Source organism: Nomascus leucogenys, chromosome 16, assembly GCF_006542625.1.
Source record: "Nomascus leucogenys isolate Asia chromosome 16, Asia_NLE_v1, whole genome shotgun sequence".
NCBI classification, from domain to species: Eukaryota; Metazoa; Chordata; class Mammalia; order Primates; family Hylobatidae; genus Nomascus; species Nomascus leucogenys.
In genome coordinates, this window is record NC_044396.1 from 48,853,142 (window position 1) to 48,876,401 (window position 23,260).

The following is a 23,260-nucleotide window of genomic DNA, read 5'->3' on the forward strand; positions in this document are numbered from 1 at the left end:
GGCCATACTGCCCAAAGTAATTTATAGATTCAATGCTATTCCCATCAAGTTACCATTGACTTTCTTCACAGAATTAGAAAAAAATACTTTAAATTTCATATGAAACCAAAAAAGAGCCTGTATAGCCAAGACAATCCTAAGCAAAAAGAACAAAGCTGGAGGCATCATGCTACCTGACTTCAAACTATACTACAAGGCTACGGTAACCAAAACAGCACGGTACTGGTACCAAAACAGATATACAGAACCATGGAACAGAACAGAGCCTTTGGAAATAACACCACACATCTACAACCATCTGATCTTTAACAAACCTGACAAAAACAAGCAACTGGGAAAGGATTCCCTATTTAATAAATGGTGTTGGGAAAACTGGCCAGCCAAATGCTGAAAACTGAAACTGGACCCTTTCCTTACACCTTATATGAAAATTAACTCAAAATGGGTTAAAGATTTAAATGTAAGACCTAAAACCATAAAAACCCTAGAAGAAAACCTAGGCAATACCATTCAGGACACAGGCATGGGCAAAGACTTTCTGACTAAAACACCAAAAGCAATGGCAACAAAAGCCAAAATTGACAAATGGGATCTAATTAAACTAAAGAGCTTCTGCACAGCAAAAGAAACTATCATCAGCGTGAACAGGCAACCTACAGAATGGGAGAAAATTTTAATAATCTATCCATCTGACAATGGGCTAATATCCAGAATCTACAAAGAACTTAAACAAATTTACAAGGAAAAAAACAAACAACCCCATCAAAAAGTGGGCGAAGGATATGAACGACACTTCTCAAAAGAAGACATTTATGCAGCCAACAAATATATGCAAAAAGCTCATCATCACTGGTCATTAGAGAAATGTAAATCAAAACCACAGTGGGATACCATCTCACACCAGTTAGAATGGTGATCATTAAAAAGTTAGAAAACAACAGAAGCTGGAGAGCATGTAGAGAAATAGTAACACTTTTACACAGTTGGTGGGAATGTAAACTAGTTCAACCATTGTGGAAGACAGTGTGGTGATTCCTCAAAGATCTAGAACCAGAAATACCATTTGACCCAGCAATCCCATTAGTGGGTATATACCCAAAGGATTATAAATCATTCTACTATAAAGACACATGCACATGTATGTTTATTGCAGCACTATTCACAATAGCAAAGACTTGGAACCAACCCAAATGCCCATTAATGATAGACTGGATAAAGAAAATGTGGCACATATAATACCATGGAATACTGTGCAGCCATAAAAAAGGATCAGTTCATGTCCTTTGCAGGGACACGGATGAAGCTGGAAACCATCATTCTCAGCAAACTAACACAGTAACAGAAAACCAAACACTGCATGTTTTCACTCATAAGTGGAAGTTGAACAATAAGAACATATGGGCACAGGGAGGGGAACATCACACACCAGGGCCTGTCGGGGAGTGGGGGGCAAGGGGAGGGATAGCATTAGGAGAAATACCTAATGTAGATGACGAGTTGATGGGTGCAGTAAACCACCATGGCACATGTATAACTATGTAAAAAACCTGCAGTTTCTGCCCATATATCCCAGAACTTAGAGTATAATGAAAAAAAAAAAAACAGCTAAATTTTCAAATATATTTTCTCATTGACTTTCATTATAGATTTGAAGATGTTTTCCCAATATGAAGATGTTTTCCAACTAAAGTACATATTTTCAGTTGCAGACTACGCTAGAGTGTGTGTGGTATTATTTATCACTATATTCAAAAGCCTAAATATGTGGAAGTGGCATTATTTATCACTATATTCAAAAGCCAAAATATGTGGAAGTGGCATTATTTATCACTATATTCAAAAGCCAAAATATGTTGCTTTGTAACAGCAACATTCTATTATGATGATTAAATATAAGGCTTTAGGGTTGACCACCATTTTCTAGCTGAGTAACTTTAAGTTAAAGTCCTTAAGCCTCATTTTCTTTACAGTCACATAGAGATAATACCTACTTGATGGCACTTTTGTAAGGATTAGATGAAATGATAGACTTTAAGTGCTTTGTCCAGCAAGTGTTCAGTAAGTAGTAGTAGTAACAGGAGGAAGAGGAGTAACAATAGCAGTAGTAATACATAGCAGAGCAGTAGCAGTAACAAAAATAATCTGTTTACATGGATAACTAATATTATAGGTATCCCCATACTTGTGAATATCTATGGAACGATATGGGGGGAGCAAGAAAGCTCATTACTCATAATCCTCCTCAACAGCCTGGATTTCCCACCATCACGATCAAGGGGCTGTCTTTCCAAAAGATCACTGGTAAAAGGTGAGCCCCTGAGCACTTGGAAAATGAGAGGAGTTTTGAGGATTTGTCCCTGAGAGGAAGTAGGGAGAAGAAATGAAAGAATGAGAAAAAGGGTGGAGGATGGAGTCATTCAAGGGCTAAGGGAAAGTGAGAACCTCCCGGGAGTGAATGAGCAAAGGACTTTGAAGAAAAAAATCTCTAATTTATTTTTCTGCTGAATCTGGCTGAGCAGGGTGTGCAGTGGGATCCCTCCTGGTGACCCCGAAAGGCTGAAGAAAGTTTCATTTATAAGTAAATTCCTTATGTGGGAGGATTTTTGTGGTAATCGAGGAAAGGGCAGAGTGCTACAGGCGTAGCAGGCGCAAACCCAAGAAACAGCCTCTGAGATCTTGAGGCAGGCTTTGAACTTCTGCAGAATGTGGGTTGGGCGTTAAGAGTCTATCCTAACTAGATCTTAGTAGAAGGGAGACACCATTGACATCTTTTAGACGTTTGCTACCTAGATTATTTTCACTACCTGTTTGTCATCACCATCACCACCAAATCTAACTCCCTGGCTCACTCCTATTCACTGCTCAGACCTCAATTTCAAAGTTAATTTCAACTGCTTTGGCGAAATTAAAATAAATAGATAGATAGATAAAGTTACTGAGCCTAAGTGTGGTGGCTCACACCTGTAATTCCAGAGCTTTTACAGACCAAGATGGGCAGATCACTTCAGCCCAGGAGTTCAAGACCCAGCCTGGACTATATAGTGAGACCCCATCCCTATGAAAATCTTTAAAAGTTAGCCAAGTATAGTGGCATGCCTGTTGTCCCAGCCACTGAGGATACTGAGGTAGGAGAATCACTTGAACCCAGGAGTTCAAGGATGCAGTGAGCCATGATCACACCACTGCACTCCTGCCTGGGCAACACAATGAGACCCTGTCACAAAAAAAAAAAAAAAAAAAAAAAAAAAAGACAAGAAAAGAAATGAAAAAAAAAGACAAGAAAAGAAAATGGAAAAAAAAAAAAAAGTTACTGACGGACTTCCCTGGCCATTGCATGTCCACATTAGGCAGCCCTGCTCTGCTCTACAATATACATTCTTCCCCTCTCAAAGTACTTTCCACAATGATTACATGTGATTCATCAATTGTCCCCCCACACTAGGCTTGGAGCTCTATGAAGACAGGAACAGTATCTGTTTGTGTACACCATTCCATTCCTACCACAGAGCACTACACTCAGCACAGAACAGGAACTCAGGAGATGTTCTTTGAAGGAGGAAGCCAGCTGAAGAGGGAAGGAGAGGGAGAGGGATCTAGGAGACAGGCCAAAGCATGAGACACTCACCTTTCTTACAAAGGACAGCCCCACTTGGTTACCCATGGTAGGCGGAAAACTGGATTTCAGTTTTCCCTCTACCCAAAGCAACGTTTCTTCATGACACCCTCACTTCTGGCCCAGGACTGATTTTCAGAGCCATGACCATTGAGAGGAAAGTGTCAGAGGACTCTCCACTGTCTCTGAGGAATATGCTTTCTTCTAACTTTAGTCTCTGAATTAGTCAGTTGCTCCAGGAACAAATAATCCAGAAAAAGTAGTTAAAAACAAAGAAGGCAGGCCAGGCACAATGTCTCGTACCTATAATCTCAGCACTTTGGGAGGCCAAGGAGGGAGGATTGCTTGAACCCAGGAGTTTAAGACCAGCCTGGACAACATGGCAAAACCCCATCTCCATAAAAAAAGAAGTACAAAAAACTTAGCTGGGTGTGGCAGTGCGCTCACGTAGTACCAGCTACTTGGGAGGCTGAGGATTTCTTGAGTGAGGGAGGTCAAAGTTGCAGTGAGCTATGATCACACCACTGCACCCCAGCCTGGTGACAGAAGGAGACCCCTGTCTAGAAAAAAAAAAGACAAAGAAGGAAAAAAGTCTCCCCCACTGTGAAGTATCCCCTGCCCTTGTAAAGAATCTTTTGGGTTCCAGGTCTAGAGTAAGATCAAAGGTTAAGGGAGGGTTCTAGGACTGGAGCAGCAGGAAAATATGAAATGCATAGTAGCTTCACACCTTCAAACTACCAAGAAGGGAGTCCAAGGGTAGTAGGGCGACAAAGGATTAATTCTGAGCATAGGACTAAGAGTTCAACATGGAAGACTAGAGAGTAAGTGCAAGCAGAGTTTTGGAGGGAGGAAAGAAGCACATTATTTAAATATTATTCAACAGTATTTCATAGTGGACATTATTTAAAATATGCAACTACTTCCATCAATAGCATGTGCAGCTTGCTTTTGCAAGCCAGGCTGTGTTGTGTGTGTGAGTCTGTCCAGCTTCAAGTGCTACAAAATGGAGTGAATAATTACTGTTCTTTGCACTACTTTTCATTCCCGACATCTGGATAGGCTCTCCTGAAGACATCCTTTGGGTAGAGGGACCCTAACTAAACTCTCTCGTGGCAGACAAAGGGGACAGCACTTCCAGTAGAGGCTGGGGCAACATTCCAGGGCAGATTAGGGAAGAAAACTCTTCAGCTGAGAACCCAAGGCAAGGGAGAGGAAACCTAGGCCCAATATTAAGAAACAGATACACAGAATTTTTGGTGGCAGTTATTAGCAAAGGGAGTCCCCACAAATGAAACTAAGATTTAAGGAAGTTGCATTGTCAGGAAAAACAAAACAAACCAGGCCTCATGAAAAGGAGCTCAAAATTTCTTAATGTCTAAAGCAATCTCAAGGCCCAAGTATCTGCACCAACAGAAAGTAGACTGCTTTGTTTGTACAGATCCCACATCATTTCAAGTGCCACTTTCAGATAGCCCTGAAAGGCACTAGACAAGAGCAATCTAGCAGTCAGAACCCGAGACAGTGAAATCAGTTGGCCAAGGGACTCAATCCACTACCAGCAATCAAATGACCAATGGATGCCTTTGAGATTTTAAGATCCTATAATTTATTAACAATAGAAAGCATGAACTCTAGATCTATTACCAGGATGGCTCTTCCCCTTTTTCTGCTAAGAGGTTTTTATTAGACTTATTCCAATTTTCCCTCTCCCATTTCATATCAGATGTGTTAGAAGTGTGTATCTATTTTATTTTATTTTATGTTATGTTATTTTGTTTTATTTTATTTTGAGACATGGTCTTGCTCTGTTGCCCAGGCTGGAGTTCAGTGGCGTGATCATAGCTCACTGCAGCTTCGACCTCCAGGGCTCAAATGATCCTCCCACCTCAGCCTTCTGCGTAGCTGGGACCACAGGTGTCCACCACCACACCTGGCTAATTTTTTCTTTTTTTTTTGAGATGGGGTCTCACTCTGTCACCCAGGCTGTAGTGCCAGCTAATTTTTAATTTTTTGTAGAGACGAGGTCTCACTATGTTTTCCATGCTGGTTTCAAACTCCTGAGCTCAAGCAATCCTCCTGCCTTGGTCTACCAAAATGCTAGGATTACAGCTGTGAGCCACCACACCCAGCAAGAAGTGTGTATCTTTAAATAGTCTATGGGTTGCAAGACAGTGAGATATCATGTGTAGACAGAAACAAGACTTAACTGGAAGAGGTATGGAATTCACCAAGAAATCCTGAACTCTAATCCTGAATAATTACTCCATAAAAGCTCTGGCCAGGAACGGTGGCCCATATCTGTAATCTCAGCTACTTGGAAGGCAGAGTGGGGAGGATCACTTGAGTCCAGGAGTTCAAATCCAGCCTGGGCAATATAGCAAGACCCTATCACAAAAAATAACAACAACAAAAACAAAAACATCTTTTGAATGCAGTGGCAGAACATAAATTTGGGATATCCTGCCTAAGGAAGAGGTGTATAATGAATAAATTGGTATTTATATCAATTGCATCGGTTAGATCATGTTAGTGGGGAATCTTTAAACGCATAAGGAAAAAAACAAGGTGTCCGTTTGTGCAAGGCAAAGAGGGTAGTCTTGTAGTTTACCCAATTCAAACTCATTTACCCAGCTCTGGGAATGCCCTATCTGTACCCCTAATTCCATTGCCATCCGCATGGCCAGCAGGACATCTAGCAGCCATTTTTGTAGTGTGATCCCTCCCCCAAAATAAGTTTGATTGGATCAAGAGTGCACATGTGTCCCAAGCTGAGCTAATACACCTCTTCTCAGAAGAAACTGGAAATGCAGTTTATCTATATCTATATCTATATCTATGTCTATATCTATATCTAATCTATATCTATATCTATATCTATATCTATATCTATATCTATATCTAAATCTATCTCACTTCAATGTGGCTCTCTCCCAAATGCAGGAAGCAGAACCCCAGGACTATGGCCATGTTTTCCCATACAAAGAATGAGAAGCAACGGAAATCAGTGTGAGAGAGAGGAAAGAGCAAGACCAGCAGGGGCCGACACAGAGAGATCAGCCATGGATTTCCACTCCCTGCTTCCAGCTTGAGCATAGCTTGCATTTCTGCACTTGGATTTCCAGAGACTCTCCCTTACCTTTAAAACAAACGTCCCCCTTTTTGCTTAAGCCAGCTCAGATCAGTTTCTCTTTTTTGCAACTAGTGGACTCCTGCCTCATAAAGAGATCCATCCCAGGATTTGCGATATTCCTTTTCTTCTTATAGATAACCTCTGTTTTGAGAATTTTCTGCCCACAGGAATGATTTGGTGATTGTAAACACAGATGAACTGAAGAGACTGAATGAGCACATGGATCATTAATTAGATTATTTCTCATTCTGGCCATGTCTATACCAATCTATTTCTGTCAGGGAATCATAATTTCCTCACATAGTCAGCCACTGTAAAAGCAGATCTCACTTTTCCCCAAAACAGTTTTCCTTAGTGCTGGCATGAGAAAGGGGTGAGATTTTGGCGGTGAGGAATAGACAGGTTTGGTCCCGCACAGCCCTGCGCTTAGTTCAACTCTTCAGCGATGTCCCAAGCAAGGTTGCCGGGCTTCAGGGTGGGTTTTCAGTAGCTGTACTTCTCAGGAAGTGTGGGCACAGGAGGGAGCAGTTCGAGTTCATTCTGGGAAGGCTGAAGATGCAATCTGTGAGCAGCGTGGAACACAGAAATGCAGAGCCTTTACAAGGCTATGCACAGAGCAGGAAAAAGCAGAGGCCTCCAAACACATGAGGAGCAGAGAGATCCCCTTATTGCCTGCCTTAGAAGGTGTTTCGTTTTAGAAGGCTGAGAAGCAAAAGGAATCATCTGACCTGGAAAATCGCAGGGAGACCAAGTGAGGAAGAGTCCAATGCACAGCATCTATGGAGAAGCACAAGGTAAACAGGGAAGGTGCAGATCCTTAGGGAGGACACAGTCTCTCAGCAGTTTGTCCCAAGGAGCATTTTAGGGGAAATTTAGTCACACTTGCAGGGTGTCTTCCTTCCTTCCTTCTTTCTTTCTTTCCTTCCTTCCTTCCTTCCTTCCTTTTCCTTACTTTGGCTCAAGAACCAATTTAAACAAGAAAAATGTAAGGAATTCCCTTTCTCCTGCCCAAATGAGGTCAGCATCTATTGACTGCTCACCATGGCAAAAAAACCTGTTTGATCAAGTAATGAGATAAACATTTGTATAGAATCCATGTGTTTTATTTATTTTTTTTAAAATAGAGACAGGGTCTCTGTCACCTGGGTTGGGTGCAGTGGCATGGATCATAGCTCACTGCAGCCTCGAACTCCTGGGCTCAAGCATTCCTCCCACCTCAGCCTCCCGAGTAGCTGGGACTACAGGTGTGCACCACTATGCCTGCTTAATTTTTTTTTTTTTTTAAAGAGACAGGGTCTCATCATCTTGCCCAGGCTGGTCTTGAGCTCCTGGGCTCAAGAGATCCTCTCACCTTAGCCTCTCAAATTGCTGGGATTACAGGCAACAGCCATCATACTCAGCCTCTTTTTAAATTATTTTAATGTAGTAATTATGTATTTAAGGAACTAATAAAGCTTAGTTGTTGAAAAAAAGAGGTTGTTGTGTTTTATTTTCCATAATTTTGATTAGGAGAATTTGAGGTGCTGATGAAGAGTAGCTGTTGAAGTGTTACATAACAACTTCTCCTTAGTTCAAAGTGAAAATGAACTCAATAAATAGGAGTCAACGTTAATCTAGGGAATTAAAATTCAATTTGTTTTTAAACATTGCCTATAATTATTATAATACTGAAATTTACATGGAAATATGCATGAACCTTAAATTATTTCCATCCACTTACCTAGTAAATACTGACTCAAGAAATTGCTATGCTGAATTCAGTCAATTATCTCTAGGTCATCTAGTGAGAGCTTAATTATATTTATGGGGCTTTGACTTTTCAGCACAAACACCATACTCATTTTCCCACATACATTATACCAAGAACATATGGTACAGTATATGATTCACTAGCAGAGAGCTGCTTGCAATTGAGATCTGTCAAATGAGGACTTCTCAGACAGCTATGAGGATTCTTTGACTCCTGTTGTTAAAACACATTTTGTAGATTTAAAATATATTCATAGAACCAAGTCTTCTGAGTTTTCATCTTCTAGGACTAGCTTTCGCTGTGTGCCAAGTATTTTTTTTTTATGCTGCTCATTTCAGTAAACCTTCTTGCGTCCCCTAAGTTCTCAATGGAATAACACCCGTCCCATCTGTTCCTCTGTCTATCTCCTCTGTAAGTCCCCTGCTATGTTGCCATGGCAACAGTACCTGCTACAACATCATAACGAGTGATTATCCCTTCACTATACTTCTGCTAGCAAATGCAATACTTGGCTTTCAAAACCATGGCTTTTTATCCTTTTTATCCTTCTTTAAGAGATAGTTGGGAAAGGTCATGCCTCTAATCCCAATGCTTTGGGAGGCCGAGGGAGGAGGATCACTTGAGCCCAGGAGTTCAAGACCAGCCTGGGCAACATAGGTAGACCCTTGTCTCTGAAAAAAAAAGAAGAGTAGTTGCCTGGTGAGGCAGCAAGCATTCTCAACGCTCATCTTCCCACTGTTTCCTTAGCCCTTGTTCCCACACTTAGGAAGCCAAGAGCTGTAAGCCACTACCATCCCATCTTTCACCGTAGCAGACTCCATCTCCTGCCAAAACATCCAGAAGTGCTTGGGATAGGAAACCACTGGCAGGAAGACTCACACTAGTAGTTCCCTCAAACTACACTGTGCCTCCAATTCCTCCGGGCTGCACATCAACAATGTATCCAACTTCATTTTTCTCAGTTCTGATTCAGTAGCTGTGGAGGGGAATCCAGGATTCTTTTCAACAAACTCCTGGGTAGACATTCAACAGAGTTTGAGACACAACGGTCTAGATTTTCTAATTCAGGTGCCCCAGCATCTAATAGTTAGACAGTGTTTTTCAATGCATAAGACTTTGCTGGGGAAACTGAAAGTGCAGATTCCTGAGTCCTGCCTCCTAAGTCAGAATCTGAGCCTGGGATCCAGGGATCTGTATTTTAGCAAGCATGCTGAAGGTGACTCTGATGACACCAGAGAGACCAATCAGGGCTAGATCCAAATCCCAGCTCTGCCACCTAAGTAACCATAAGCATATACATACATACATATATATATATATATATATATATATATATATATATATATACCTGATGATAATATCTACCTTATGAAGGGATTGTGCACAGTAAACAGAAGCCATGCATTTTTGACTGTTTCTGAATAAGGCATGGTACAGCTAGAGGAGATGTTTAATAGAGTAAAACAAAAAATACCATAATCTGGCCATCATTTCTGGGTCATGATGGAGTCTTTCTAAGGACAGACAACCAGGGGATAACTTTTTCCAACCCAAAAGTCATGCTATAAAACTCCAACACAGTTTCAATAGACAGAACAGAGGGCCACAGAAATAAAGACACAATTTTGATCATTTCAAAAATCTATTGATCCATGCATATTTCTGTATTTCATCAAAATCTGGACACTAGAGAATGTGTCACATACACTTACTTCCAGAAAGGAGGAGAGCCACTGCCTTGGAGAATGGTGCTTGGACATGCTTTCTTCCTCTCTGGGTACATTCCACCAGCAGAATATTTCTTGGACTTCAAAGAAGAACACTTTGGGCCAGGCACAGTGGCTCACGCCTGTAATCCCAGCACTATGGGAGGCCAAAGTGGGAGGATTGCTTGAGGTCAGGAGTTGAAGACCAGCTTGGGCAACATAGTGAGACCCCCATCTGTACAAAAAACTTATTAAAAAATTAGCCAGGCATGGTGCGTGCCTATAGTCCCAGCTACTCGGGAAACTGAGGTGAGAGGATCACTTGTGCCCAGGAGTTCGAGGCTGTACTGAGCTATGATTTTGCTACTACACTCCAGCCTGGGTGACAGAGCAAGACACCGCATCCCAAAAAAAAAAAAAAAAAAGAATAGGATGAACACTGAACACTTCTCTCCACCTGAGATTAGTCAAGTTAAAAATCCATTTTAAGAATGCTATTACAGGCTGGGAGCTGTGGCTCACGCCTGTAATCCCAGCACTTTGGGAGGCCAAGGTGGGCGGATCATGAGGTCAGGAATTTGAGACCAGCTGACTAACATGGTGAAACCCCGTCTCTACTAAAAATACAAAAATTAGCCGGGCATGGTGGTGTGCACCTGTAATCCCAGCTACTCAAGAGGCTGAAGCAGGAGAATTGCTTGAACCCAGGAGGCAGAGGTTGCAATGAGCCGAGATTGCACCACCGCACTCCAGCCTGGGCAACAGAGCAAGACTCCGTCTCAAAAAAAAAAAAGAATGCTATTATAATGACACATTTATAATTGAGGATGAGAATTACATCCCACAAATTTGCACTGGCTAATTCACAGACTTTGAGATGCAAAATCAAGGTTACAGTCCAGCTTATCTGTATCTGAAATTAGGGTAGAAGCAAAGCATAATATTCTGCTTCGTGTTTCCAATTTCAGGGTGACAGGGTCCTGTTCAGTTGAAGGCTGCTGTGCATTTCTAAATGGCCCTCAGAAAATAAACAACTCACAGAAAGGAACTCCCTGAAAGTGGCAGTGGTGACTTTAAATGCCCATGACCCTTCACACTGCTCAGCCTTCTCAACTTGAGTTGTGTGGAGACAGGGAGCCTGGTATTGAGAGTAACACTATGAAGACAATTAAATAATTGGAAAATAAAACCTTTTGGGAAAGTCTAAAGGAAATAAGATATTTAGCCTGGAGAAGAGAAGGCTGAGGAATGACCTAATTATAGGCTTCAAGTACATGAAGAATTAATCTACAGCAGATGGGGACCAGCTGTTTTCAATTCCCATTGAATACAGTACAACAGAAAATTGGCTTAAAGGGTAATATAAAGGATTTAGGATAGATAAAAGAAGGAATTTACTGGTTTTTGAGGGTCACCAAGGTTAAGAGGAGATCGACTCTATTACTTAGGGAGGTGGCAGTCACTCCTTTTCTGAGGTTTCCTGGTTTGGATTGGTTTGTTCAAGTGCATTGAGGGGGAAAGAGCTTTATTTTGGGGTGGTGAAGGCCAGCTCAGTCCAATGACTATTCATTACACCTGCGTGTTTTAGCCATTTGGCTTCTCATTATTGTATTTTTGTTTTCCATAAGTCATTATAAACACACTGAGTGGCACTACCCAGTGCAAAATGTGTGCTGGGCATGATGAAAGAAAACTATATAAATTTCACTTTTTAGCCTTCAAGCCTTTGCCATTTGACAATTATAAGCATTTATTGAGTGCCCTGGGAGTGCCAGCCACTGCTTCAGTCATAGGGGGATACTCAGATGAATAAGATATGGTTGTTAGCAACAACTGTGGAGTGTGTGTGTGTGTGTGTGTATGTATGTGTGTGAAAGAGAGAGAGAGGAGAGAGAGTTGGGGAGGTAGCAAGAAAGATAATGCCATAATCAGTTGAGGAACTTAAAAACATACACACCTAGCCCCTCCCTCCAGAGACTCTAATCTACCTGGAGTGGTATGACATTCGGATACATCCTGCCAAATCATAATTATCACCTGCAAGTTGAAAACACCTATTATTTTACCCCAAAGTATAATGAGAAATACATTTTAAATTGTATACATGCACATGCACACATATACACATACACATATACACATTCATTCATATGCACACGTGACTGATAAAAGATTTCACAGAACAGTACTCTACTACTACTTTTTTATTTTATATCCTATTGTACTTTTTTAATGCTGATCACCCCACTACACTGATTTTACAATCCTCTAATTGGTCATAACCAAGCATTTAAAAAACACCACTGTGGGGGAAGGTGGCAGCTTTGTTCTAGGCCTAAAGGAAAAAAACACGTATTTTCATGCCTCAGTCACAGGGCAAAAAGTAGGTGTGAGTCAAGATTAACAAAATAGGCCAAAAGTTGTTCATTCTCTCTAGACCTTAAACTAAAAGGGTGAAAAACAATCCTGGAGGTTTATGTGTGCTCTATCCCAAGTCACCAAGGTACAAGAGATGGCAACAAAAGCCCTCATTGGTGATAAACACGTTTACTGGGATTGTCCTCTGTGCTCCACAAATCCATCAGGGTGCTTGGGGTGATGAGAGTTGACCAGTGAAGGTTACAGGGGCCCAGGGTTCTAACAATTATGCATTTCAGACACATTAGAAGTCAAGAAGACACCAAGCACAGAGGGAACCCCATCATTTGGAGAAGAGAATATTGAGTTCCAATCCCAGCTATGCCACTAATTAGTTCAGTGAATCCAAGCAGGTCACTTAATGTCTCATGACACAAAGCAGCAGAATCAGCTGCAAATGACTGCAGGCCTTGCCAGCCCCTGTGAGTGCCAGAAATCAAAGGTCATTCTCCCTCAGCACAGAGTGAAGAGAGGACTGCAGGGCTATCAGTCACCTCAACCTGAAATAATGACACTGTCAGTCAGCATTTTCTCTTGATACCTGAGGAGCCCTCTCTAAAATCACGACTGAGGGCTGAGCATAGAGCTTTTTGTAATGGAAGCAACAGCAAAGGTTAGGTGGCAAGGGCTACCTGGTTATCCATCAATGAGTTGCAGATGAAGAATGTAAGCCTCCATATCTTCATTTGTAAAATGGAGACAACCATACCCGTAATAACAGGAGCAGATTCTGGCTCAGGGCTGGGCCGTGAGTCACACGAGGGCCAGCGTGGGTGACGTCAAAGCCTCTGCTTTGTTTCACTACACCTGCTGAAGAACACCTGGTGTATCACAGTGAAGAACACCACGCTGTGGAGGCTGAGCAGTCCAACAGGGAGAAAAATACACACATGCACACACACATGTGTGTATTCAAATTAGATCATACACTCAAACAAATCTTGATCCCCACTCAGGACGCTCACAGGTTTACCGAAGGAGGCAGAAGTGAAAATAAACAATCAAAACAAAGCATCTTGCAGGCTATGATGGAAATCAGGTCAATAAAAATGGGGCTGGGCATGCTGGCTCATGCCTGTAATCCTAACACTTTAGGAGTCTGAGGCAGGAGGATCTCTTGAGCCTAGGAGTTAGAGACCAGCCTTGGCAACATAGCAGGACCCCATTTCTACAAATAATAATAACAATTAAAAAGGGAGCATCTGCATCTCTAACCACAACTTCCTATGTGTCCAGTTCACTTCTAGCACTGGTTCTCATTCGGAGGATGCACTGTACCTTCCCCCCAAGGGGGTATCAATGCATTGCATGATTTTGATCGTTAGATGACAAGAAGGTGTTGCTGGCATGTCCCGTGGCCACTGTGGAGTTTACATTCTAGTCAGAGAGGTGGAAAATAGACCAGTAAGCAAATGAGTAAGCAATACAACATTGGACTGTGGGAAGTGCTTTGAACAATAATGAAGTAGGGTACGGATCAGAGAATGATTTGGGAGAGTGGTGGCTATTTTACTCAGTAGGATGGTCATAGAAAGTCTCTCTCTCATTTGAGTGAAGACCTGCAGTAAGAGAGTGAATCACATAAGAGGAGTGAGAAGGGCCAGGCGCAGTGGCTCATGCCTGTAATCCCAGCACTTTGGGAGGCCAAGGTGGGAGGATCACTTGAGCTCAGGGGTTAGAGACCAGCCCAGGCAACACAGGGAGACTGTGTCTCTACTAATAATTTTTAAAAAGTAGCCAGGGCTGGGGGTAGTGCATGCCTGTAGTTACAGCTATTTAGGAGGCTGAAGTGAGAGAATCACTTAGACTCCAGGAGGTTGAGGCTGCAGTAAGCTGAGATGGCACCACTGTACTCCAGCCTGGGCGACAGAGGGAGACCCTGTCTCAAAAGAAAAAAAAAAAAAAAAAGAATCAGTGAGAAGAACATGTCAGGCAAAAGGAACAGCTGTCTGAGCCCAGAGTGTGCTTGGCAGGCTGTAGGCACAACATGGGGGCTAGAAAGCAGTTGAGCAACAGGAAAATGGCCAGAGTGAACATGGAGAGTGAGCTACGAGTTGATCATGTAGGTCATTATTGTTCCGGGCAACAATCATGACTTTGAATATGATACTAAATATGATGGAAAGTTATTAGATGATGTTGAGCAGGGAGTGACATGATCTAACTATTTTTTTTTTAAGAGACAAGGTCTTACTCTGCTGCCCAGGCTGGAGCACAGTGGTATAATCACAGCACGCTGCAGCCTCATACTCCTGGTTAAGCAATCCTCCTGCGTCAGCTTTCCAAGTAGCTGGAACTACAAGTGTGAACCACCACAAGTGGCTATTTTTTTTTTTTAATTTGTAGAGATAGGGTCTTGCTATGTTGCCCAGGCTGGTCTCAAATTCCTGGCCTCAAGTGATCCCTTGGCTTCTGCCTCCCCAAGTGCTGGGATGATAGGCATGAGCCACTATGCCTGGCCTGACTAATATTTTTTAAAAAGCACTCTTTGGAAACGAAACTGAAAGGCCATGGGTAGAAGAAGGGAAACCAAATTTAAAATCCAAAGTGAGCAACCAATTGGCCAAATACGTGTCATATGCCTGCACAGCAGCTGCCAGGGATGGAGAAAATGGCACATGTCTGTAACACTGTAGGCTCAAAGGCTTTGGTGACTGGATAAGGCAGTAAAGAGAGGGAGAAGTGGAGGCCAACAGCCAGCTGTCTGGCATCTGTGCCTAGGTAGATGGTGACACTAATTATTCACCAATGTCAGAAACACAGAAGGCAGAGCTGTTCTGAGGGGAAACGTGTGAAGTTCCATTTGAGTCATGCAAGAACGTCCAGAAGGGAGCTGATGACACATGTCTACAGCTCAGGGGTGTGGCCTAAGTGAGAGATAAAGACACAGAATCATTGTGTTTGGGTGGGAATTACAGCAGTCAAAGTGAAGGAGACCTACTAGAGAGAGTGTAGAAAGATGAGAGAGAATAATTCTGAGATCAGATGCCAGAAAACACCAGGGTTTAAGAGGTACACAAAGGAAAAGTGTAAGCAAAGGAAATGAGAAGAAATAGTCAGAAAAATAGGAGTCCCAGGAGAAAGAATCAGGCGCTAGTTAATAATGTCAAATGCTCAGCTGGGTGTGGTGGCTCATGCCTATAATCCCAGCACTTTGGGAGGCCGAGGTGGGTGGATCACGAAGTCAGGAGATCACGACCATCCTGGCCAACATGGTGAAACCCCGTCTCTACTAAAAATACAAAAATTAGCTGGGTGTGGTGGCATGTGCCTGTAATCCCAGCTACTCAGGAGGCTGAGGCAGGAGAATCGCTTGAGCCCAGGTGGCAGAGGTTGCGGTGAGACGAGATCGTGCCACTGCACTCCAGCCTGGCAACAGAGTGAGACTCCATCTAAAAAAAAAAAAAATAGTGTCAACTGCTAAGGAGAGGGGGCTGGGACCACCCCCCCAGGAAGTCTGCCATAGCTCCCTTATTTCCCATAACATAGACCTTAACATGCTGTTTTCTGAGGGCTTGCCTGAACTCCCTACTGGACTATAAGTGCTGTGAGGGCAAGGGATGCTTTTATTTTGGTAATCACTGAACTCTCATGGCCCAACATTATACCTGACTTGTGGTGACACTAAATAAAAATGTGTTTAATTACCAAATAGATGACTGAGCTGCAAACAGGCAATTATTCATGATCTCTGTCAGAGCATTTAGAGTGGAACAGTGAGAACAAGTCTAATCACAATTAGCTGAAGTGTAAATGAGAAATGAGAAAAGGATGAAATAAGGCATGTAACTTTCTTCAAAGAAGGGTAAGTAATTACAAGGTACTCTAGGGTTTAGTTTGAGAGAGAGAGTTGGCAGGAGTTGAGGCCAACTATTCAGCTTAGGGGGACCAGTCCCCACAAGTTGCCATCCTTGCTTCTGATACCAAGTACGAGTAAGGGGGATTCCCAAACCGCCCTTAGTTTTGATAACTCACTAAAACGACTCTCAGAGCCCACTGAAAGCTGTTATACTCAGGGCTACGGCTTATTGTAATGAAAGGATACACAACAAAATCAGCCAAGGGAAGAGGTCCGGACATTGAGTTTCCAGCTGTCCTCCCCTTGTGGAGACATGAACAGTATGACCTTCTCCCAGAGTTGATGTGTGACAATATGCAGAGTACCGCCAACCAGAGAAGCCCGCCCAGCCACTGGTGTCCAGTTTTGCTGCGGCTCCTTCACACTACCCATGTGGCTGACCTTCAGTCCAGCCCTTTTCAGAAGTCAAGCTATTGCCTTTAGTCCCCAGTCCCTGTTGGAGACAAAACATACATCGTGGCCCATAGCCCCCATCATAAATCACATTGTTAGACTGTCTGGTGGCTAAAGCCCCCAGGCAAACAAAGACACTCCCATCAGGCAGAATATTCTGAAGGCCTAAAGATCATAGCCAAGTAGTTGAGGGCAAAGGCCAGACCCCTCTTTGGGTAAAGTTAATTCTTCACTACACCCAAGGTACTATGTTGATAAAGAAGAAGGATAGAAAGCTTGAAAGGAATACAGTTTTAAATAGTAGTATATAGGAAGCAAAAAGATAGTCAATGACAAAGAGCACTGTGTAATAATGGAAGGTGGCCAGTTGAGATGATTTGCCTTGGTCAAGAAAGAGTACTGATATGACTGCTGTTCAGACTAGGTGCTTCTCAGAACACAGCCAAAAAGCTGTGTATTGCATTTTCATAGACCATGAAATAAATGACTTTTTCTGGAGTGCTGGTGCCTTAGGTGGCTCCCACAACAGAATACTACCTATTTCATGAGTATGCCTGCTCCCTAAGTACAACTAATCATAGGAAGCATGATTTACGTTTGCCTACTGTAAATGTCAAGTTTGGCCAATTTGGATGGACTCTCCTAAATCACACCAACAGAGGCTGAGTCAGATCAATAAACATTTCTTAAGAACCTACCAAGAGTAATGCATTATGCTAGGGTCTGATTACAAAGGTGAAAATTATAGAATAGCTACCCTCAACTAGTTCACTAGTGAGGAAGATAGCACATAAACAACTCGGGGTTTTATAAAGAAAGCACAACATTTAACTTCTTTAAAAAAACTTACTATGGAATGAGGCATAGGTGATGAGATTCAGGAAGACATTTCAAAGATTGTTTCATTCACCACCATAGACCCAGCTCCCAGCAACAACTGGCACATTCCAGGCACAAAATAATTTAAATATATACACATATCCAAAATACAAGTAAAATGGTCTTTATTTGTATATAACATGATTGTGTACCTAGACAACCCAAAATAATCAAAACTGAACTAATAAGGGAATTTAGCAAAGTCACAGGATGTAGGGCCAATATTTTAAAATCTACTGCATTTTGGTCTGGTGCAGTAGCTCACACCTGTAATTCCAGCACTTTGGGAGGCTGGGACAGACTTGAGCCCAGGAGTTTGAGATCAGCCTGCGAAACATAATAAGATCATGTCTCTCTTTATTTTTTAAAAATCTATTGCATTTCTATATACTTTTCACAATAATTTGAAAATTATGTAGAAATATATTTAAGAGAGACCAGGCACAGTGGCTCACGTCTGTAATCCCAGCACTTTGGGAGGCCGAGGTGGATAGATCAGTAGGTCAGGAGTTTTATACCAGCCTGACCAATATGATGACACCCCATCTCTACTAAAATTACAAAAATTAGCCGGGTGTGGTGGCACACTCCTGTAGTCCCAGCTACTCGGGAGGCTGAGGCAGAAGAATCGCTTGAACCCGGGAGGCAGAGGTTGCAGTCAGCCGAGATCGTGTCACTGCACTCCAGCCTGGGTGGCAGAGGGAGACTCTGTCTCAAAAAAAAAAAAAAAAAAAAAAAAAAGAAAGAAATACATTTAAGAGAACATAAATTATAAAATGCTTAGGAATAAATTTTTTAAGCAATATGCAAAATTGTTTACATTGAAAACATCGCCAAGAGATATACCATATTCATGGACTGGAAAACTCAATATTGTTAAGATACCAACCCTCAGGTGTGGTAGCTCATGCCTGTAATCCCAGCAGTTTGGCAGGCCAAGGCAGGAAAATCACTTGAAGAGAGGAGTTCAAGACCTGCCTAGGCAACAGAGCAAGACCCCACCTCTCTAAAACAACAACAACAACAGCAACAAAAACACCCAAAATGCTAGAATTATAGGTGTGAGCCACTGCACCTGCAAAAAATTTTTCAAATAAAAAATTTAAAAAGATACCTACTCTCTACAAATTGATTTACGGACTCAACAAAATCTCCATCAAAACACTGGTAGGCTTTTTTGTATTAATTGATAAGCTGACTCTAAAATTTGTATGACAATGGAAAGCCAAAATCTAGACTAGCCAAAACCATTTTAAAGAAGGGCAAAATCGGAGCAGTTCAAGATTTACGCTAAAGCCCCAGTAACTCAACAGTTTAATATTGGAGTACAGATAAATCAATCAATCAATGAAACAGAAAAGAAAGTTCAGAAATAGATTGCCACTTGATATTTGACAAAGGTGTCAATACAAAGCAATAGGTTAAGGAAGGAGTTTTCAATGAATGGAATTGGAGCAACTGAATATCTATATGAAAAATAAATGAGCCTTTGATGCCTACCTGCCATTACACACAAAAATTGAATTGAGATGGATCATAGACCTAAAGTTGAAAGGTAAAACTCTAAAGTTTCCAGAACAAAGCATAGGAGACTATCTACACAACTCTGGGGCAGACAAAGATAACTCGGACAAGACACAAAGGCATTGCCATATAAGCAAAAACTGTACATTGGATTTCATCAAAATTAAAAATCTCTCATCAAAAGACACCATTAAGAAAATGAAACGGCAAGCCACATAGATTGTTATGGCCTGAATGTTTGCGTCCCACCAAATTTATATGTTGAAGCCTCAACCTCTAATGTGATGGTTGGTTTGGAGTTGAGGCCTCTGAAAAGTAATTAAGTTTAGATGAGGTCATGAGGGTCGTGCCCTGATAATGGGATTCGTACCCTTAGAAGAAGAGGAAGAGTAGGCACAGTGGTTTGCTCTTGTAATCTCAGCTACTTGGGAGGCTGACACAGAGGATCACTTGAGGCCAAAAGTTTGAGACCAGCTTGGGCAACTGAGCAAGACCCCATCTCTAAAGAAATATAAACAATTACCTAGGCATGGGGGCACACAGCTGTAGTCTCAGCTACTCAGGAGTTTGAGGCAGAGGATCACTTGAGCCCAGGAGTTTGATCATGCCACTGCACTCCAGCCTGGGTGACAGAGTGAGACCCTATCTCTAAAAAAAAAAAAAAAAAAAAAAGGAAGAGATATAAGATTGCTGTCTCTCGGCCGGGCACGGTGGCTCACGCTTGTAATCCCAGCACTTTGGGAGGCCGAGGCAGGCGGATCACGAGGTCAGGAGATCGAGACCACAGTGAAACCCCGTCTCTACTAAAAATACAAAAAAATTAGCCAGGCTTGGTGGCGGGCGCCTGTAGTCCCAGCTACTCGGAGAGGCTGAGGCAGGAGAATGGCGTGAACCCGGGAGGCGGAGCTTGCAGTGAGCCGAGATTGCGCCACTGCACTCCAGCTTGGGCGACAGAGCAAGACTCCGTCTCAAAAAAAAAAAAAAAGATTGCTGTCTCTCTCTCTCTCTCTCTCTCTCTTTCTCTCTCTCTCCAAGTACAGGCACAAAGAAAAGGCCATGTGAGCACACAATGAGAAAGTAGCTGTCTATAAGCCAGGAAATAGGCCTGTACCAGGAGCTGAATCTTCTGGCACCTTGATCTTAGACTTCTCAGCCCCCAGCCCAGGCTATGGTATCTTGTTATAGCAACCTGAGCTAAGACAGGGCAAAATTGTTTGCAATATAAATATCTAAAAATGAACTCATATTCAGAATATATAAAGAACTCCTACAAGTCAATGAAAAGAAACCAACAAATCAATAAAATAATGTGCAAAAGTCTAGGCCACACACTGGCTATATAAATATCTGAATGGCCAATAAGCATTGGAAAAGGTGTTCAATAAACTTAATCAACAGGGAAATGCACATTAAGGCCAGCATAAGATACCAGTCAGTATATACTCACCAGAAAGGCTGAAATGTAAAAGATTGATAATGCCAAGTGTTGGCAAGAATGTGGAGGAAGTGGAATTGTCACACATTGTTGATAGGACTGTAAAATATTTTAAACACTTTGGAAAATGGATAGTTTCTAACAAAGTTAAATATCCACTGACCTATCTCATGGGCTTATTGGGAAAGCTAAATGCAATAATGGTTCATACTGTAGTACATTTTCAATAAACATAATAGTAGTAGTACTGGTATCTTGTGCTTGTAAACACCTCCTCCAATGACAACTGAAACTTAAATGACTGCCTGGTGTTGCTGTTTAACCATGTCATGACAAGTACTGATAGGTTTTACCTGCAGAGTGGGAAATGTGAGGTACTAAGTCAGTCTGAGCTTGGGAAGGCCATTAGGGAAACTGGAACATCTAAATAAATAGAATGGGTAATATGCCTAGAGTTAATCAGTCAATTCACATGCAAAGAATACATGTTCTTCTGTTGATCTTGATGCAGGTGTTTTGATGGATATCAAGCATTTAACTTTTAGAGTATTTTTACTTATCAAGAATTGTGCATAACAGATACTTGCTCCCTAGGGAATGAAGCAAGTCTTGAAAACGGGACGAGGGAGTGAAAGCTAGTAATGCTTGGTTCATGCATTAGTCAAGAAAAGAGTCACTGTCAAATTTTGATACATTCAGATGTTCCCCATTTAAAAATGTCTGCATCAAAATGTCCTGCTTCCATTCCTCATCACCTACTCTGTGAGGTATCCTAATAAGCACTTGTGGAGTCTACAAAGATGAGCAAGCTTTGTACTTGCCACAAGGGGGCTTTAAAGTACAGTAAGAAAGGATAGGAAACCATCTGATTAACTACTCCCCTGGAGAATGAAATGAATGTGCAAAGGACCAACATCACATGTGTTACTAAAAGCTCCCAACAGCTCAGTAAATCAAGAGTTCACCAAAGACACATACAAGTTTCCCAGGGCTTCTGTGAAGGGGAATGTCATATACATCTTGTCTTGTCTCAGAAATCCTTGAGGTCACCAACAAGGCTAAGATTTTAATTTTAAGTACTCTTTAAAAAGTTCCAGAGGCTTCAAGGGGTCCATGAATCCCCTGAAACTATATGGAAAAGAGTCATTTTTGAATGTTTATGTGCATTATTCTAGAAAGAAGATCCATCACTTTCAGTAAGCTCTCATATGGCTCTGTAACTCAAAAAAGATTTCTCCTAAATTTGTTCTAATCGTAATTTGAGTTTATCTATGACCTGCCATTACTCACTTGAGAGTTTCCTATCACTTCAATCACAAAAATTGTTATCACAAAGGTGAACAAAAGGCATTAATCAGCTAATTTGATTCTATTTCTTGCAGGCTATGGCTGCAAGTGTTCTTAGAGGTCTTAGAGGTCTCTGAGTACTTCCACGTGGTTCTGATGGGTCACTTTGAAATTGAGCTAGAAATATAAAATTAAATTAACTTTACTCCTAATTAAGCATCTTAACAGTCATAATTAGATTTCACTTTATTTTGTAAATGACCTAAGCCATTTATTAACCATATGCCTTGAGCTATTTACTTAAACTCTGTGCCTCAATTTCCTCATCTACAAAATGAGAATAATAGTAAAATTCACCACAGAGTTATGATGATTAAATGGGTTAATATTTGCAAAACACTTAGACTAGTACCTGATACAAAGTAAATGACATAGACATGATAAATGAATACCTTTGGCTTTATCATCAAAGCCTATGGATTTACCTCTGTCTGTATTGTGGAATACATGCAATTGAAGTTCTTGACAAACTCTCGGTGACTCATTTCTTATTAAAACCTTAGATGTAAGATTTGGTGTTCAAGGAAGCTTATCTAAAGCATGAACAGTTCATCCATTTTTAAGATATGCTAAATTACGTCTCTGAGTCAAAATAAGTCTCCCCTGAGACTTATACTTTGCCACATTGTCTTGGCACTTAATAAGATTGCTTTTGGTGAGTTGTGTTGGTCCCATGCTCCTGCCTTGCCTAGAAAGACCATTCAATAAGCTGTTATTCTCCCTGTGCATTTGTCAGGGATATCAATGGGATGTTGTTCACTCTAGAAGACACTGTTGGTACCCTACCCACAACCCTTTACCATGCTAATGCACCCACCACTTCTGCCCAACCACAGCATCCATGCACATCAGCTAGTAACAGCTCAAAGCTGTAACTCTTCTCCATAAAACTGCTCTCAACTATCAGGAGCCTTATCATCTGGAGATGTCTGGGAAATTATATACCAGACCCCACTCCAGTGTATAAAGGCACAAAAGCCCAGGCTTCTTGCCTCAAGACAGGACAACTTCATGGTGCCTTTCAGACTTCAGAGCCGTCCTCATGAGACCAGGTTGTTGTCAGCTGAAATCACATTTTTGCTGGGATTCTTCCTCTGCTTCATCCTGCTTTCCTCACTTCTTTCCAGCTTTCTCCTGAGAACTCTCCCTCAATTATTTGTGCAAGAAACCCTATTTTAGACTTCACTTCCAGGAAATCCAACCTAA